This window comes from Thamnophis sirtalis, unplaced genomic scaffold (assembly GCF_051295495.1).
Source record: "Thamnophis sirtalis isolate CommonGarterSnake01/CBP01778 unplaced genomic scaffold, rThaSir2_p1.2 scaffold_14, whole genome shotgun sequence".
Classification (NCBI taxonomy): domain Eukaryota; kingdom Metazoa; phylum Chordata; class Lepidosauria; order Squamata; family Natricidae; genus Thamnophis; species Thamnophis sirtalis.
Window position 1 is genome coordinate 41,586,985 of NW_028261394.1, and position 6,084 is coordinate 41,593,068.

Here is a 6,084-nt window from a genome sequence, read left to right on the forward strand (position 1 = left end):
TACTTTGCTGCTATTTTCCCTGAAACAACTTCTCCCGAGCTTCCCTTTTGCTGAGTTAAAATCCCCAAAGCTAATGAGTGTCTCTCAAAGGGTTGGAGGGTGGGGGGGGGGGAGGAAGGCATAAAGCAGATCATTCTTTGATCCTGGCCTGATCTGAGAACAAGCAACTATGGATTTAGCCGTATGGCTATAAAAGAAAACTTTTATCTCTCTCTTTCTCTTGGTTTTCTGTTTCCAAATTAAATAAGTGGGTAGGCAAGAAAGAATTTTTGCCTTCCTCCTCTAACTTTCTCTTTCTCTCTCTCTCCCTCTTTCTCTCCCTCCCTTTTGCTTTCCCGCTCCTTCTCTCCCTCTCTCTTCCTCTCCTTCCCTTTCTCTCTCCTTCTCTCTCTCCCCCTCTTTCCTTCTCTCTTTCTCTCTCCTTCTCTCTCTCTTTTCTCTCTCTCACCTCTCTCCCCCTCTCCATCTCTCTTTCTCTCCTCTTTCTCTCTCCTTTCTCTCCTTCTCTCACTCTCTCGTTCTCTCTCTCCTTTCTCTCTTCTCTTTCCCCCTCTCTCCTTCTCTCTTTCTATCTCCTCTCCTTTCTCTCTCTCACCCCTCCCCCTCTCCTTCTCTATTTCTCTCCTCTTTCTCTCTCCTTTCTCTCCTTCTCTCACTCTCTCCTTCTCTCTCTCCTTTCTCTCTCCTCTTTCCCCTCTCTCCTTCTCTCTTTCTCTATCCATCTCTCTCTCCTTTCTCTCTCTCTCGCCCCTCTCCTTCTCTATTTCTCTCCTCTTTCTCTCTCCTCTCTCTCACCCTCTCCTTCTCTCACTCTCTCTCTCTTCTTTCACTCTTTCTCCTCATTCTCTCTCTCCTCTTTTTCTCCCCCCTCTGTGTCTCTCTGTTTCTCTCTCTCTCTCTCTCTCTCTCTTTCTCTCTCTCTGTCTATCTCTGTCTGTCTGTCTCTCCCTCCCTCCATCCCTCCCCCCTCCCTCCCTCCCTCTCTCATGTTTCCAGGAATGCATTATTATATATAAATAGGAGCGGCACAAAGCTAAACCAAGGTGGCACTAAAACCCAACGGTGCTTGATAAAAACCTCTTCCTTGCATTTATGGAAATAAATGTCAAAGAGCGGGTGGGGGGGGGGAGAGAGAGAACATTTCCGAATTGAGGTTTGCAAAAGGATGGTGCCACTGCCAACGCCTGAAAATAAGGGATGCTTCTTAGCACACCACGAGCTACCACTTTCCCGAGCTGGAAAGTGAAAAATTGCCCATGCATTTTCATGAGGACTAGAGGTCTGCTAATTTCATGCTTACGTCTGGAGAGAAAAACCGCTTTGCAAAATGGATGCAGTACCTGTGGGTAGATTTCTGCAATCTGGTGTGCAAACACATGTTAATAAGGATGTCTATGGCAATTTAAGAGGGCTGCAAGGCTACTTCTGCTGACTGCCGGCTGCCAGCAATTTGGCAGATCAAATATCACCAGGCTCAAGGTGGACTCAGCCATCCGTCCTTCCGAGGTGGGTAAAATGAGGACCCAGATTGTTGGGGGCAAGAGGCTGACTCTGTAAACTGCTTAGAGAGGGCTGTAAAAACACTATGAAGCGATATATAAGTCTAAGGGCTATTCCTCCCTTCCTCCTCTTTCCTCCTCTCCCTCCCTACCTTCATGGTACAATGGTTAGAATGCAGTATGGCAGGTTAACTCTGCCCACAGCCAGAAGTTCAATCCTAACTGGCTCAAGGTTGACTCAGCCTTCTGTCTTTCCGAGGTGGGTAAAATGAGGACCCAGATTGTTGGGGGCAAGACGCTGACTCTGTAAACTGCTTAGAGAGGGCTGTAAAAGCACTGTGAAGCGGTATATAAGTCTAGGTGCTATTGCCTGCCTTCTTCCTCCTTCCTCTCCTCCCCGCCTTCATGGTACAATGGTTAGAATGCAGTATGGCAGGCTAACTCTGCCCACAGCCAGAAGTTCAATCCTGACCAGCTCAAGGTTGACTCAACCTTCTGTCCTTCCGAGGTGGGTCAAATGAGGACCCAGATTGTTGGGGGCAAGAGGCTGATTCTGTAAACTGCTTAGAGAGGGATGGAAAGCACTGTGAAGCCGTATATAAGTCTTACTGACTTAACAATTGTATTGATTCACTTAACAATTGTGGCAAGGGAAGTCATTAAATGGGGCAAACTTCACTTAACAACTGTCTCACTTAGCCACAGAAATTTTGAGCACAATTATAGTCATCACTCAAGGACTGTCTAAATTCAAATGTATCTATCTAAGATGTGAATAAAATCTCTTACTTTTTAAAAAAAGTATACCTTATTGTGCTTTTAAAAAAAATGGAGTAATGATAGACCTCTCCTGTTGGAGATTCATCTTTAGTACCTTCTCAGGATTTTGGGGCTAATAATTTTCAGAACTGCTTCTGGTGCAACCAACAATTCTCAGACTTGTAATCCATTTGTAGTATGCCGCAGCGTGTAGGGGGGGAAACACATGAAGTGCACACTTGGTTTGGTTCATTTCCTCCAAATGGATTCACAATCTGTGAAATTAACACAACTCTTAACGTGTTAATAATAGGACGGGTGGCAGAACAAGACAATTAGCTGAGTTCTTGGGCTATAAATTAATTAATTATAGTTCTGCGGGTTGAGGAATCAGAAGGCACGTAGAATTCGAATGCCATACAAATAGATTCAAAGCGTGAAGCCATCCATTGATCAGAGCTATTCAAGTAATGGGCACAGCAGATGGCAGTGCCCAGCCAACCTTGGTTTATCTCCCCAGAGCTAAGCAGAGGCCAACCTGGTTAGTCCTTGAAAGAGCCGAGGTGGTGCAGTGGTTAAATGCAGCACTGCAGGCTACTTCAGCTAACTGCAGTTCTGCCGTTCGGCTGTTCAAATCTCACCGGCTCAGGGTTGACTCAGCCTTCCATCCTTCCGAGGTGGGTAAAATGAGGACCCAGATTGTTGGGGGCGATATGCTGACCCTGTAAACCGCTTAGAGAGGGCTGAAAGCCCTATGAAGCGGTATATAAGTCTAACTGCTATTGCTATTGCTATTGAATGGAAGAACTCAGAAATCCCTGCTCCATAGACCAAGGTTTCTTTAACATGTGTGGGTTTCAACTCCCAGAATCCTCCAGCCAGCATGGAGGATTATGCATACCTTCTGATTCTTCAACCTACAGGACTATAATTAATTAATTTATAGCCCAAGATCTCAGTCAATTGTCTTCTTCTGCCACCCATCCTATTATTAACACACTGGCTGGGGGGAGTTGAAGTCCACACATCTTAAAGTTGCCAAGGTGGGGAAATGCGGCCGTAGATGAAGAAAACATCGTGTGGGAGAAAAAAGGGGGGAATTGAAAATGATTTTTGTATTCTTGCCAAGCTAATAACATAGAGGCTTCCCGTCGCACTTCCAAGTCATGGTGACCCAAGGGATCCTTTCGTTTTATTTTATCAATTGGAGAGCATCAGATGTGAAAACAAGCATCACCAGGCAGCTTAACAAGATCAGGTGACTTTATGTTGGTGTTGAATGCCAGATGGAAGGAGCAGTTGAACCTCACTTCAGGAAGCTGTAGAGCAGAGGTGTCAAACTCAAGGCCCGCGGGCCGGATCCGGCCCACGGGATGCTTAGACTTGGCCCACGGGGCTGCCCTGGAAACAGTGAAGCCCATGGTGCCTCTGCCAGCGAAAACAGAGCTAGGGATGGCTACCCACAGCCCTCGGGAGCTCTGTTTTCACTGGCAGACACTCGGGCCACCCCAGGCGCCCCCAACACAAGTGATGTAGAGCTGGCCATGCCCACCATGGCCACACCTCTGTGCCCCCCACAAGGTCAAACACAAGCCTGATGCGGCCCTCAATGAAATTGAGTTTTAAAGCCCTACATGGCCTAGGACCCGGATACCTGCGAGACCGTCTTCTGCCGCATACCTCCCTTAGACCAATAAGATCACACAGGATGGGCCTTCTCCGGGTGCCTTCAGCGGGACAATGCCAGCTGCCAAAAACCTATGCTTATTGTTTTTGCAGAGAGGCCCTAGGGCTGATTCCATCCCCGAGTTTTAAACTTTTTGCCCAACCCCCTTCAGAGGAATTTTATCAATTGGCGATAACCCCCTTCGTAGGAAGAATAAGGGAAGGAGAAGGAGAAGGGGAAGGAAAAGAAAGGAAAGGAAGAAAGGAAGTAAAGGAAAGATAGGGAAAGGAAAGGAAGATAGAAGAAGGGAAGGGGAGGGAGGGGAAGGAAAGGAAGATAGAAGGGGAGGGGAGGGAGGGGAAGGAAAGAAAGATAGGGAAAGGAAAGGAAGATTGAAGAAGGGAAGGGGAGGGAGGGGAAGTAAAGGAAAGATAGGGAAAGGAAAGGAAGATAGAAGAAGGGAAGGGGAGGGAGGGGAAGGAAAGGAAGATAGAAGAAGGGAAGGGGAGGGGAAGGAAAGGAAAGATAGGGAAAGGAAAGGAAGGTAGAAGAAGGGGAGGGGAGGGAGGGGAAGTAAAGGAAAGATAGGGAAAGGAAAAGAAGATAGAAGAAGGGAAGGGGAGGGAGGGGAAGGAAAGGAAGATAGAAGAAGGGAAGGGGAGGGGAAGGAAAGGAAAGGAAAGATAGGGAAAGGAAAGGAAGATAGAAGGGAAGGGGAGGGAGGGGAAGGAAAGGAAGATAGAAGAAGGGAAGGGGAGGGAGGGGAAGGAAGATAGAAGAAGGGAAGGGGAGGGGAAGTAAAGGAAAGATAGGGAAAGGAAAAGAAGATAGAAGAAGGGGAGGGGAGGGGAAGGAAAGGAAAGATAGGGAAAGGAAAGGAAGATAGAAGAAGGGAAGGGGAGGGAGGGGAAGGGAAGGAAAGGAAAGATAGGGAAAGGAAAATAGAAGAAGGGAAGGAAAGGAAAGATAAAGAAGGGAAGGGGAGCGAGGGGAAAGAAAGGGAAGGGAAGAAGCTTAAGTGCAGTTGGTCCCATATCTCCCTTAATGAATGTCTCTCAATTTAGTAGGCTTCCATTAGCAAGTCTCCCCTCTCTGCACTTGGGCCAGCTGCTATTATCGTAAGATGCTCTTACTTTACATAAGAATGTAAAATAGGAATAAGCGCATCCACTTTGCTTAAAAAGCAGAGCCATCACGGACGCGCCCCGAGAAGACGGAGGCGGCTGATCATCCGATCAGTCAGGCTTAATGCAAAAGCTCTGTGCCCTTCTAAACACAGTTGCTCACGAGTAAACCTCCCTGGCTCTAATTGGATGGCTCTCCAGGTAAAGGTGCCTCCGATTGTGAATGTTATTAATTCTACTTTGGCGGCTGCTTTTTCCCCTCCGTCTCTCAGAAATGATCAAAAAGCATTTTAACTGGAGGCTGAAAATTCAGATGTCATTAGCTATGCCCTTGAGGTATAATTTAGGATCATTTATTAACTAAATGAATCACTGTCCACTGCCTTTCCAAGCAGGCTTTTAAAAACCGCCATCTGGGTTTTTATTTCCTTTTCATTAAGATTTTTTTTAAAAAAAAAAACCCACTGTTTTAAAAATAAGGGCATTCGTTGCCCTCATTTATTTTTCATTAAGGAACAACAATTTAGGAAAATGCGAGTAAAACAAAATAAACCAAGAACATTTGCCAGAGAGGTACCCGAACCATAACCCCACCCTCTCTCTCTTCCCAGCATCCTTGGCAAGGATTATTTTTCTCCCCATCCGAGAGGGGTATATTGCCACGAGCTTTCTCCTCTCCCTTAATTCTGTGACATCTGACTCTTGAAAAATAAATATAAGCACTCATCCACATGGGTTGCATTTTCATCATTATAGGAAGCCAAAAGATTCAACTTAATAAGAATATTCATACATCCATGAATAATAACAACAACAACAACAACGCTCCACATATATCAATAATTGAGAAGAAGAAGAAGAAGAAATAATTTTTGTAGGTGTGGTGCAGAGGTGGGTTCCTACCAGTTCGCACCTATTCGGTAGAACTGGTTCGTCAAATCTACCGAACCGGTTAGAAGAGGTTCCACCAGTGGACCCGGAAAGCAGGCCACACCTACAGAAGAGGTTCCCAAAATTTTTGCAACCCACCACTGGT

The 6,084-nt window shown here is 46.2% G+C and overlaps 1 non-coding gene across 1 annotated transcript; it reads left to right on the top strand.

Annotated features, from left to right (window-relative positions):
* Positions 1–3,583: 3,583 nt before the first annotated feature.
* On the top strand, positions 3,584–3,726 carry LOC148042812 (small nucleolar RNA SNORA5). Its single transcript, XR_015695092.1, has one exon. It is a non-coding gene; the product is annotated as a small nucleolar RNA SNORA5 (small nucleolar RNA).
* The last annotated feature ends 2,358 nt before the right edge of the window (positions 3,727–6,084 follow it).